Source organism: Misgurnus anguillicaudatus, chromosome 24, assembly GCF_027580225.2.
Source record: "Misgurnus anguillicaudatus chromosome 24, ASM2758022v2, whole genome shotgun sequence".
Classification (NCBI taxonomy): Eukaryota; Metazoa; Chordata; class Actinopteri; order Cypriniformes; family Cobitidae; genus Misgurnus; species Misgurnus anguillicaudatus.
The window spans coordinates 1,750,070-1,764,114 of record NC_073360.2 but is presented as its reverse complement, the minus strand read 5'-3'; the positions used below and the strand labels follow the sequence as shown (position 1 = coordinate 1,764,114).

General features: G+C 36.7%; 1 long non-coding RNA gene across 1 annotated transcript; it reads right to left on the bottom strand.

The window, feature by feature from the left end:
* Positions 1-11,201: 11,201 nt before the first annotated feature.
* On the bottom strand, positions 11,202-13,022 carry LOC141361449 (uncharacterized). The gene is made up of 3 exons (XR_012367516.1): positions 12,860-13,022; positions 11,890-12,347; positions 11,202-11,798 (listed from the first exon to the last, which is right to left on the bottom strand). It is a non-coding gene; the product is annotated as an uncharacterized lncRNA (long non-coding RNA).
* Between the last annotated feature and the right edge of the window lie 1,023 nt (positions 13,023-14,045).

Here is a 14,045-nt window from a genome sequence, read left to right as displayed (position 1 = left end):
ACCCGGAAGCGATGCATGACCTCATACTAACAAGTGGATTATTTTTGGACATATTTCACTAATGTTTAATCACCTTAAAAGTGCCTCCATTTTGAACTACATCTGTTGTTTTATCATTTAAATCTAATCTAAGCTTATTTTGTAATATTTGGGAAGTGTGTTTGTGCAGTCTTTAAAATAAATGTAAGTTGATTTAACCCTATTTAAAATACCCAAATACCCTTTGGGGTAACCGCAATGCAATCCCTACCCACTTACCCTAACCCCAACCATCACAACTTGACCATAACCCTTACCCTAAACCCATTCATAACCCAATTCTAACCCAAGCCTTAACCCTCAAACAGCCCTTTAAAGCTGTGCCAACCGTTAAATCAAAAATGAAATTGATATAGAAATAAATAGTCAAAGAGCCTAAGTTCTTATCACAAACTGGCGCTCTTTTTAAATATGCTCATATATTCAGACCAGGAAGTATTTCAGATTGCTATTGAATACCAGCTTTGTTGGTTGCCACCAGATGGTGTAGTTACAACATCAGAATGGGACAAGTATGGGATGCTAAGCAGTCAATATGCAGTGTCCAAAATAGCCTCCGCTTATATGGTAAGATGAACTATTAAGGTGTCAACTATTTTTGGCTTTTTTATAGGAGAGTATGTACAAGAAGTACAGACAAGAGTAGGGGGTGGGACATGGAATTGGGACATAACCCAGGCTGGTCTCAGGTTCCTAGCCTAAAAGTCCATGAATTGTGTATGTGAGAGAATTTTTTACCGTTGGATTTTATTTACAGTCAGGGTCTGAATATATTGATGATTATGTAACCCTATTAGACCGCTAATGTCAGCAGCGACACACTTTACCAAGCTCTATTAATTTGACCATCCATAACTCTTCATATTTGCAATATCAAAAAAAAATTGACTTGCTCCTGAAAGTAGACACTTTTTCGCAATATATGTTTTTTATTACGGTAATTTCTTGTTTTCTGTGGTGTTCGGGTCCACTGGACCCGGGGTTAATAAGAGTGTAAAAATTGAATGTGCTATGTAACTTCACTCTGTTTTTGTCCTATCTGGGACTCCTGTGAGTGCATGAGTGTGTTTGTATATATATGTCTGTACATATGTGATGGATGAATGTCAGAGTTTTGTCCTTCTGCTCTTGCTGTAATGGTGCAAGGATACAAATATATCAAGCATGAACATTTGTCTGTACCCACTGTCCCAAACACTTTCTACATTTTACCATTATCTCTCTTACAAAAAATCCATAGTTTTATTGTAGTAAAAGTGTAGTAATCATGGTTATTTGGTATATTGATTACCATTTGTAAACCATGGGTTTACCACAAACCCTATGGTGTGTGTGTGTGTGTGTGTGTGTGTACCTGGTATTTATCACATTGTGGAGACAAAATGTCCCACAAAGATATGTGTGTGGGAGAGAGAGAGAGAGAGAGTGAATAATAGAGAAAGTAAAATATTATCCATGTGATTTCATCATTCTAATATGTGGCCAGTAGCAACACATTGCAATGTGTGTGGACATAAGATGGACACAGTATATGTGTATAAAATGCAAGAAATGCATACACAACACAGCTACACAGTAAAAATGTGCTTCTTATGTGTTGTGTAGGCTGGCATGAACAGGTTATGTGTTCAGTGTGGATGATGTCTTATGATACGGCATCTGTTCAGTTGGGGCCTGTGCTGTGTAGACTGGCACAAATGTGTACAATTTCAAAAAGTTCAAAGAATTAAACATCAACAGTGATGAAAAACTTTGTTTCATTTATACTTATTTAAGATAAACATGTTTCCCCCAATATCTGGATCAGAATAGAATTTTCTTCTTTTATTTCATATTACTACAAAAACAAATAGCACTTTAGTTTATAAATGGTCCTCTACCAGTGGTAAATGACAAATATTAACCATAAATTCTGTCTATGTTACTTGCAATAAGGCTAAAGTAAACATCTGTAAACAATCTTACATAAATTTGAATGACTGCATTGGTTTAAGATAATAATAATAATGCTCTGGGTCCACTAGACCCACAAACATCGTCTAAGTAACAAAAATATGAACACCACACAAGGGTTAATTGCTAAAACATTAAACACCACGTCTAAAGAGGATTTTTCACAATAGGATCTGGCAACAATGTGAATGCTGCACCCCGCGGTCGTGGTCAATCTCCTTCATTTTACCCTAAACTATACAGTAAACTGTAAAACCTTAATTATATAAACGGATGCCAACGTCATTTTATAAGACTAATGCTGCATTCCAGGCAGGTTTTTGAGCCCGTGAATTACGACTTCAAAACCACGACTCACGACTCTATACGTTCCAGGCAGCCTGTAACCCGTGTTTTTACAACCTTCTACCTGTGAAAGTGCACTGGAACGGCAGTCAAACCCGTGACTTCCCACCCGTGAACTCGTTCTAGATCGATGTACTCCCAGTTCAGAGTCGTGACTCGTGGTTTTGAAGTCGTAATTTACGAGTTACAGGTTGCCTGAAACGCAGCATAATAAGTCATTTAGAGAACTTCAAATTTTGTGACCTCATAGCTGGCTATGGCCATGCTCTTATTCACCTTTTCTTTCTTTTTTTTTATGTAAGCACATCTTTTTTTACAATTTTAAGACCTCTTATTCACCTTATTTTTCACGACAACAAAGGCGGCGCCATTGCGCTCATTTTGTCAACGTACTTCCGGCTGCATAAAGATGCAGCTGAGGCAGTGACTGAAGGCAACGCGTTAAACTTAAAAAGCTCACTCAAATGCCCTTATGTTTGTTTCTTACCAATTTTAATGGACGGGAAACTGACTGAGGAACACCCTTATCCCGAATAATGGTTCGGCTATGATGTTCTGGTAACTTAAAGCCACTCCGGGTGTTGAAAAGGTGGTCAGTTTCAGGTAAGCTAACTTAGCTAACGTTAACTATGTGATTGTTCGCCTAACATTAGATTTGTGAAGTCCGTTCTATGAATCACTTATTCACTATTATTCACTTAAGATCAGTAACATTAGTTGATAAAATGCAACAACGAGATATTATAGTACATTACATTCTTACAGTAGCCCACGTGATTCCTACAAGTTACCGAGATTTCAGATGCTAGAATGTCAGTTAATTTCTCATTCAGATATTGATAATGACCTATTAAACGACATATTATTTAACACTGATGTTAGAGGTTGTGTGTATAACGTTACTGTCTCTTTTTAGTGCATCTCTCTCTCTCTCTCTCTCACACACTGTTGTTTAAGTATGGGTGCCATTTATATGTTTATTCTCATGATGCAAGTTTATTTTAAATGCTAACATAAACATGTTTATGATTATTTTATTTTCACAGATGCATTGATGTGTAGTGATGCAGTGGACAACTGTGAAGATGATACACTCAACATGTTCCTAAACTGTGATGCAGAAACACAATGGGAGGATCCATCCGTCTCTGACCACAACTACACTTTAAAATCACAACTTAACTTGAAGCAACCTACATCTGATATGGGAAAACAATGGTGCGGTTTCTCAGACAGGGCTTATCCTGATCCCAGGCAAACATGCATATTTGAGCTGCCTACAATAATTTAAAAACACCTTGTACTGACATACCTCAACATATATGAGTGTCATTGTTTTGTCACAAGATGTGTCTTGTTTTTTTGTAGGGTTTGTTTGTAAAAACTAAAATGTCGTAAAACAAATAAGGCAGAGTCCTGTAAACCCTGTCCGAGAAACTGCTCCAATGTGTTGAGCTGCACAAATGTAGCCTACATATCTCTGCTGAGAAACAACCATCTTCATCAGCTTTACACAGGGTTGATATCGCATGCATTACATTCAGTGGGTGGAGTAAGGCTCTGACCAGGGGTTCAGTTATGCTTTAAGTTCACGGTTTCAATGATCTGTCGTTATTTTTGCTTTACTGAAGCTGCTGGTGTGTAAAACGTGTTCTTTACCTTATAAATAATGCTAATAATTATAATACAAGCTTTGGTCAAGCATTGTTGACCCAGTCTTATTTGAGGCAGAATGTACATAGAAAAGATGCATTGTTGTTGTTCACCATTTTTAAATGTTACAATGTCGTGTGTGGAACAGCTCAAGTATACAGTATGTCACTAAGACTGTCTCTGAAAATCAGACTAAAGCCTCAAATCTTATTGTGAGATAAAAAGCATCACAGTTTGATTTCAAGCATTAATTTCACTATGATTTCAATCGCTGGCATGACATTACTCAGTCAACATTAAAGATATCAAGTTTATATTTTCTATCAACAGAAGGTCCAGATTCTATTGGGGTAGGGGCGTGTTTGTTTAGGTGATTTGAAATATCAACACTGGCTTTCAAACATCATTGACTCCGCCTTTAATCTTTAAGAATGTTGCATTTTCTCTGAATATTTGATTTAATGTACTGTATTTTTCAATTAAATATACATTTGCACAATAAATTATCTTAGCTGCAGACATTTTAGGTATCTATAAATACTGATAACTGTGGTCAAAACAATAGCAAAAGAAATGGTTTTGTATTATTAAATTGCAGACAAAGATTTTGAATAGCTACAGTAGGTTGGATTGTATGTTTGGTACGAAATGGGTATGGTGGGGGCCTGACCCCCTATTTTTTCATAGGGCCCAAAATTGCTAGCGGCGCCCCTGCATTCAGTCGGCGAGTAATTTACCAGTACATACACCAACAGCTTCCAGATATACGCTTGGGATCAGCTCAGGGGCGTAGGCAGAAATTGTATTTTGGGCGGGCCGGGGCAAAAGTGAGTGGGCCCATAGTTTCATAGAATAAAATGACTTAAATAATAATTAAACCTTAGAGTAGAAAAAAGAATAGACAATCTGCAAAAACAGTGACATCTTTTCTTTGCAATTTTCGGCGAAGGCAATAATAAAACACTGTCTAAACATGTTCAACCAACACATAGCTCAATAAAGGCTAGACAAACCAGGCCAGGCAGTCTTAGGCTAGTCAGTAGTGCAAAAACAGTTCACCTGAAATAAAGTAGGCTAAAAGTGACAGGAAATTGAAATAATGAAAACTCTCAGCAGAGCACGGTTTTAAATAGAGACAGAGCGCAGTTATGCAAATTTGAAAACCATGCCCACTGGGGGGAACGCAATCCAACCGTCTCCATTGACTTTGTATTGCGAGAAGCCGCCTCCTTGTCATTTCTGGCTTATAACAAAAAACTGAATAATGCCTAAAAGCTGCTGTGTGACAATATGTACAGCTAACAAGCCAAAGAACCCAGAAATAAGTTTTTATAAGCTGTCGAGCCGTAAAACCCAGTCTTTAAGGAGAATAAAGTGGAACGCCGACTACGTTTCCCCCTAGTGGACGCAGTTCTACTAATAGGAGTACTATGAAAAGTTGGCTGTATCCATTTCTGTGTCTTTAAACGCTCGTTTTTTGGGGTCGACAGCTTCTTAGACTAGTTCTTTGGCTTGTTAGCTGTACATATTGTCACACAGCAGCTTTTAGGCATTATTCAGTTTTTTGTTATAAGCCAGAAATGACAAGGAGGCGTCCTCTCGCAATACAAAGTCAATGGAGACGGTTGGATTGCTCCCCCCCCCGGTGGGCGTGGTTTTCAGGTTATGACGCGCTGCGCTCTGTCTCTATGAATAACAACACACTGCCTAATTTATATTAAATCAACCATATACAGTGCAATCAGCCTGGTGGAAATTAAGCTTTTGTGCCAAAAAATGGCAACTCGTTTAAATTAAACAATGTAACTTAACCTATAAGGCATACATCTATACACAACACACCACTTAGTTAAATCACTTCCCGAGCAAAAATTAAGGAAATGAGTTAAACAACAGGCTTACCTTTGTTGTTTTCATTAGTGATGCACCGATGTATCGGCCGCCGATATTTATCGGCCGATTTTTGATGAATTTGAAACCATCAGCATATCGGCAATAGCACGAGAAAGGCTGATACAAATTACTTATTAATTAACTGCATAAAGAAATCCATTATATGTAAAAAAAAATAGTTAATGTTGTTTATCAGATAAATGCTGAATAGCAAAAACCACCTTTGAAGGTTGTCATGCTGTCTTATTATATTTGTTTAAGCTTAATTTGTGCCTCTCTTATTATGTTGGTCAGTTGAATGTTAATTAGATCCAATCCATGTTCAGTAAAAATAATTTGATGCAGAAATAAACTAGCTAATAGACCAACTGTATAGTATTGTATACAAGTGTTTAATATCGGTATCGGCCAGAAGTGGTCTGTTTAAATCGGCATCGGTATCGGCCCAAACAAATCCTATCGGTGCATCCCTAGTTTTCATTCTACAAAACAAGACGCAAACGCCTGGGTTTAATGTTGAAAACAGAAATGATCTCATTATAGTCCAAAGAGTCACAGAGTTATTTTTCAAAAAACAAAAGGCACAGGTTTTTGAGGCGAGTAGTATTCGTGGATTCAAATTGGGTCGTACGTGGTTCATCAATTGCCATTAGATCGGCGGGTCGACCTGTGTCAGGCTGACCGGGAGAGCGCACTGGAACTGCCGCCAGGGAGCAAGAGGCAACCGGCGCCACCAGCACCTGACTAGCCGCCTTGGGGGTTGATGAGTTTGAAGAACTGGGCTGGTAGGACTCGGCAGATGGAGGCAGTGGCGTATCGTCTTCCTCAACTCTTGCTTTTTTAAATAACATAAAGAAACTTTAGCCATTATTGTGGCAATTTTAATATTAGCTAAAAAAGTAGTTAGCAAAGTTAGCTGGCTGGCTGCCAGAGCCCGTCGCTCCCCACAGAGTCTACCTGTCAGAACCCCTAGCAACCAATTACGTTCCGGAGGCTTCCTACAACTTGCTTTAACAATTCCATTTTATTTAGAAAGCAAATTATACACACACCGGTCAACAATAAATCAGGTTTATATTAATATATTTTCTTAAATACATTTGAATAATAAAAGTAAACAAAAAATGTATTTTGATTAAACGTGCCTGGGCGGGCCAGGGAGTTATGCTACGCCCCTGGATCAGCTCCTGATGACTCTGATAAAGCTGCATCTTAATTTATTGCAGGGTGGTCTTGCTGAAAAGTTAGCTGTTTCTTAATTCATAGTTATTTTTTATAAACCTTTACAATGTGACCTGATGTTGTAAAGTTACATTAAACCTTCATATGTAATCGGATGTTACCTGGCTGTCATGCAGTAATATTAAAGGAGCATTTCACCCGTAGAAACATTAATCTTTATTGAAAGTGCATCATAGTTGTAGTCGAAATGTAACATACATTTCGAATTTGGTGCCTATTTGACCAAGAAAAGGGGTGTTTGTAGTCTCACCCCCTCAACAAAGATATTGGACTTCCTGCTTTCAATGAGGCAAAATTATGATTTTTACATCATTGAAAGAAGGAAGTGCAACACTGAAATCTGTATTTCTCCTGTCTCAGTGGCAACTGAGGAAATGATGCATGTTAAGAAGGGCTTTATACAACAATATATCTGTAGTATACTTTTACAATCATTTCATTTATTGCATAAAGACGAGCTCTTAGTGCCCCAAAGCGGAATGTATACGACAAACGAGGACGTTCTGGAAAGTGCTAATAAGTTCAGTCGGTGGCAGTAATCGGTAGGCAGTGATGGCAAGAAAGTTTGCATCAATGATGGAGATAGTTATAGTGTAATTGTGTGCGTGCATCTAAATGTAAGTTATATGTTATAGGGTTAATTTTACTTATGTATGTTTATAGTTATTATCATAGGATATATGTATATATATATATATATATATATATATATATATATATATATATATATATATATATATATATATATATATATATATATATATATATATATATATATATACACACATGTGGAATTAGGTCACAGACCTAAGCCCATACGATCCTAACTTTGGCTGTTTATATAATTAATATTATATTTACTAAGATTGCATGGCTATTGATTCATTTAGTAGTTTTTAGAAGTAAATGATTTTCCTATGCATGGGTTATATCTAGTTTAATAACAGTAGATTGCCGAACTGAAAATGCTTAGCCATTGTATTTTTTGAGCCCATATAGCCTATTATTCTATATTCATTTGAATATGAGTGGATAATATGACTAAATCATATATTTGACTGTTTTTTCAGCTTAATTGTGCAAATGTTTATATGTATGCTGTTTATTGTTACTACCTTAAATTTAATACTGATTTTCCTTTATACTGATTGTTTATAGAACCACACACTGATACATTAATGGAAATAAATCCATAAAGGTTTTTACACACAGGTTTTTCGTGCCCGTTTATCGTCGACGTTTTACGTGACGTTTTTCTGCTTTCACACCCAAACGATTTTTACTGACACTGAGCTGAGTGAGGTGCAAATTCACTCCCTGGACAATAGATGGCACTTAATACAAAACAGATATATGCCGGTACACAAGGTGACGCTGCGAGACGTTATGAGTCTGTTCTGACACTCACTTGTCACACAGAAGAAGAGAGCCAGCATTTCCACTCGCGTGTAGTCAATAACCATTCATATACGATTTTTGGTTAACGGACAAACAAACAAATATGGATCTTTTAAGTAGCAGTTCGAGCTCCAGCAGTAGCTGGAGTATAATCTTTGTACAAACAATATCTCCGTGAACTTGCATACATTTTTAAATGAAATCTATTTGATTCGATTCTTTTATCATCAGTTAATATATCTGCACTCTCCACATAAAATTAACTATTTTTGATAGAACACGTTATTTCAAAATTAAAGCTATTTCACAAAATATAAGGTAAAGGGTGATCCGATGTGTGTACTTTTAACAAATTTTTACAAGCAAATGTACTTCGTGATCATTGCCCATATGGGAGAATTAGTGTTCTAACCACTGGACTACAGAGGATGTTATAAAGCCAGGCTGCCAAAATCTGGTCCTGTGTATTGCTGGCTATGCTCAAACTGTTGGCTGGCTGGCTGGTACAGAGTCAAACCCACAAATACATGAAAACTATCAGATCGAAAGAAGATTTATTTGCTTCTTTCAAAACCAAAAACACTGTTGGCATCTGCTGTATTATTTGCTAATTTTATGTCCAGGAATCTTTCTTAAATTTGATCTCAAATTTCCAGCAAAAACCTTAAGCCCACATCAGCTATGAAGACTGCTTCAGGAGACATAGGAACAGTAATAAAATGAACAACCTACTGGCTTTGGGAAGGCAAAAGAGACTTTGCAGGCTAGTATCTGCTCACAAACTCTGTCAGAGGTAAACAAGTGACTACTGGTCAATGGAGAATTCCACATAAACCTTGTGGGATTTGAACCTGGGTCTCCAATATGGGAGAATTAGTGCTCTAACCCCTAGACTACAGAGGATGAGTTGAATCTGGGTCAGGAAAATATGGTCCTGTGCATTGCTGCCTATGCTCAAACTGTTGACTGGCTGGTCTTAGTCAAACCCACAAATACATGAAAACTATCAGATCTAAAGAAGATTTGTTTGCTTCTTTCAAAACCCAAAGACACTGTAGGCATCTGCTGTATTATTTCCTAATTTTATTTCCACGACTCTTTCTTAAATTGAAACTTACATTAATACATTTATACGGTGGCCGTCAGGGGTCACTGCCTTGCAATGAAAGAAAACACATGCAAATAGAAAAAACACCAGCAAATCAAGAAAACATCTTCATCAGTTTGACAACACATGCGCTGCAGATATCGCAACACATCCAAATACAGAAACGCATTGCAAATATCACAACACGACCAAAAACAGAAACGCGTTCCAAATCTCACAACACAACGGAAGTGTTTCAGGGGGGTCACAAAAAGTGATGCACCGGTCTGAGAAGTGTTTTCGGTTTACATTCAATTCGTCCGTGGAGCTTTTGTGAGTTTACATCGATCAAATGTAAGTTTTTCTTGTTTATTTTAATATCCTAATTGCATATTTTTTTAGCCTTTCTATTATTATTAGCCTATAGACTCAAATAACTTGACGAAATACATAATAAACTGTGAAACGTTGTGTTAGCTGGCTTAGTTACACAAATGTCACTAGATAGTGTTCTAGGAGGACAATAAATACCACATTCTTCATTAAAACAAGTAAAAATAACGTGTGTGTGTGTGTGTGTGTGTACACGTGTGTTTCTATGGGAGGTTTTTGTGCTAATAATAGCTTATTGAACGTCTAACCAAACGTCTTGTGTGTGTGTGTTTTATTTTCAGGCAGCAAACATACTGTTTATAACTATATATAATAGTGTTAATTCAAGTTGTTTTTCATGTTTTATTTGCACATTTGTCGGTTTTATATCGTCTCTTTTGTTATGTCTCAAACTTGTTTGTTTTGTGTTGTGTGCTGTGTGATTTTGCGAGTGGTTGGCATGGTTGTTCTGTGTTTTGTCTTTTTGTTCTTCTGGGAAAGCTAGAGGACCTGTTTTAACATTGAGGGAATCCTGACCAGATGCATAGTGTGATATGGTAGCATGATTTAAATGAACTGCAAGAGCCTGTAGAGAGGGATAAAGTCTACTGAGAGGAACACAGTACAGAAAGGAGCCGGTTCCATTGTTAAAATGCCCACTTATACCAAACTGTTTCCACCTACATCCTCTGGCAATACATACAGAAGTGTAAGCTACAGGACGTAAAGATTGAGGAACCGTTTTATCCAGCAGCCCTCAGTGTTCAATATGTCAAAAACATTAATTGACCCCAATATCACTGTCATTATTTTAATCTCTACACAAACATTAGTTTAATACTGCAGGTTTTGATACACATAGTCATAGCGTAGTGGTTAGAGGGTTGGACTTGTAACCCGAAAGTTGCCAGTTCCAGTTTCCGTCTCTGCCGGCAGGTTGCGACTGTGATGTCCTTGAACAAGGCACATTAAACCCAATTGCTCCCCGGGCACTGAAGGAATAGCTGCCCACTGCTCCATGTGTGTTCACCATTTACTGGGATGGGTTAAATGCAGAGGTCACATTTTTGAGTATGCGCTGCATACTTGGCAAACATGTCACACTTACACTGCACAGACAACATTATATTGTATAACAGGTTTCTTTCTAGTTTATTATTTTAATGACAACCACAGTTTAATGTAATGTGGCAATAAAAAGGAAGAATGTCATTGTACAGATATCTATACATATGAAAATAAAGGCTTTAAACTTCAAATGCATTTTTCATTTGCATATTTAAGAGAGAATATTTAAAATAATTTCTTTGATTCCTTTAAAAACACTCTTTCATTTTAGGGAAGAAAAGGAAACAGCAAGATTTATAATCTTAAAATGTAAGTAATTTGATAAAAATAGAAAATAACCTACCAAGGATGATAGAAAAGAAACAGTTTTGTTACTGTATTTGCATATAGCCATGGTATTTGTAGTAAACAAATAGGCAATCAATCAGCTTTACTGCAAGTTTTTTAACAGCATTGTCCTTTACGAGAAGTTCTAAGCAGGAATTAAAAAGAAGTATCAACATTGTAAGATGTTATAGTATTATTCATTCAAATAAAAGTCATACAGTACATGTCAAAGCGATAAGATTGATGTTCTGGTTGTAGTTAGCTTCACTACATTTAAGGTTTAGCTGGTTGAGGTGGCTAAATATGGAGCAGATTCCAGTAAGAAAATCAGGAGAGGAATCTTTGAACAAGATGTTTAATGTCAATCCAATTTATGCATCTTCATATGCAGCTGATATGATATGAAATACAATGCAGTGGTCTACAAAGAATCAAGAGAAATAATTACAAATAATCACCATTCTCAGATTAACATTGACATTGTAAATCTGTATGACCAGATTATCACCTACCAGCATCTAAAACTGTCAGAAGTTGAGCTACAAAACATAAGCTGTTACTAATGAAAAATACAAATTATGGCCCTGATGCTTAACTTTAACTTAAAATTGTGTTACAATTAGAAAACGTGTTATTTGTTATATGTTATGTTGTTTTAAGCTAGTAAACAAATGTTTTTTTTAATGCAATTTAATTTTTATTTAGTTTGCAGTAGAAATCTTGCTCTGGAATAGATACAATGATAGACCAGTCTGACACAAGCCCCAAGCTCAAATTTAAAGCTACCTAACAAAACTCTGGTTAATTTTGGTGCGTTAGTTTGTCAAATGTGAAAAGGAAGGCAGTGGTGTTCCTCTCAGTAGACTTTATCCCTCTCTACAGGCTCTTGCAGTTAATTTCTATCATGCTACCATATCACACTGCATCTGCTCAGGATGCTCTCAATGTAATAGCAGGTCCTTTAGCTTTCCTAGAAGAATAAAAAGACAAAATACAGAATAATTATGTTAACTATTCGTAAAATCACATAGCACACAATATAAATTAAACAAGTTTCAGACGTTAATAAAAGAGATGATATAAAACTGATAAATGTGTAAATAAAATATGAAAAACAACTTGAATTAACACTATTATATATAGTTATAAACAGTATGTTTGCTGCCTGAAAATAAAACACACACACACACAAGACGTTTGGTTAGACATTCAATAAGCTATTATTAGCACAAAAACCTCCCATAGAAACACACGTGTACACACACACACACACACACGTTATTTTTACTTGTTTTAATGAAGAATGTGGTATTTATTGTCCTCTTAGAACACTATCTAGTGACATTTGTGTAACTAAGCCAGCTAACACAACGTTTCACAGTTTATGTATTTCGTCAAGTTATTTGAGTCTATAGGCTAATAATAATAGAAAGGCTAAAAAAATATGCAATTAGGATATTAAAATAAACAAGAAAAACTTACATTTGATCGATGTAAACTCACAAAAGCTCCACGGACGAATTGAATGTAAACCGAAAACACTTCTCAGACCGGTGCATCACTTTTTGTGACCCCCCTGAAACACTTCCGTTGTGTTGTGAGATTTGGAACGCGTTTCTGTTTTTGGTCGTGTTGTGATATTTGCAACGCGTTTCTGTATTTGGATGTGTTGCGATATCTGCATCGCATGTGTTGTCAAACTGATGAAGATGTTTTCTTGATTTGCTGGTGTTTTTTCTATTTGCATGTGTTTTCTTTCATTGCAAGGCAGTGACCCCTGACGGCCACCGTATAAGTCTCCTAAAGCAGTCTTCATAGTTGATGTGGGCTTAAGGTTTCTGCTGGGCATTTGAGATCAAATTTAAGATAGAGTACTGGACATAACATTTAGTGCTTTCAAGCTAAATGTATTCATGTAAGTTTCCATTTAAGAAAGAGTCCTGGACATACAATTAGCAAAAAATACAGCAGATGCCAACAGTGTCTTTGGGTTTTGAAAGAAGCAAACAAATCTTTAGATCTGATAGTTTTCATGTATTTGTGGGATTGACTCTGACGGTACCAGCCAGCCAACAGTCTGAGCATAGGCAGCAATACACAGGACCAGGTTTTGCTGGCCCAGCTTCAACTCATCCTTGTAGTCTAGTGGTTAGAGCACTGATTCTCCCATATGGGAGACCCAGGTTCAAATCCCACAAGGTTTAAGTGGAAATCTCCATTGACCAGTAGTCACTTCTTTAGCTCTGATAGAGTTTGTGGGCATCTTATAGCCTGCAAATGCTATTTTCCCTTCCCAAAGCCAATAGGCTGTTCATTTTATTACTGTTCCTAAGTCTCCTAAAGCAGTCTTCATAGTTGATGTGGGCTTAAGGTTTCTGCTGGACGTTTGAGATAAAATTTAAGATAGAGTACTGGACATAACATTTAGTGCTTTCAAGTTAAATGTTCATGTAAGTTTCAATTGAAGAAAATGTCCTGGACATACAATTAACAAAAAATACATCAGATGCCAACAGTGTTTTTGGGTTTTGAAAGAAACAAACAAATCTTCTTTAGATCTGATAGTTTCATGTATTTGTGGGATTGACTCTGACTGTACCAGCCAGCCAACAGTCTGAGCATAGGCAGCAATACACAGGACCAGGTTTTGCTGGCCCAGCTTCAACTC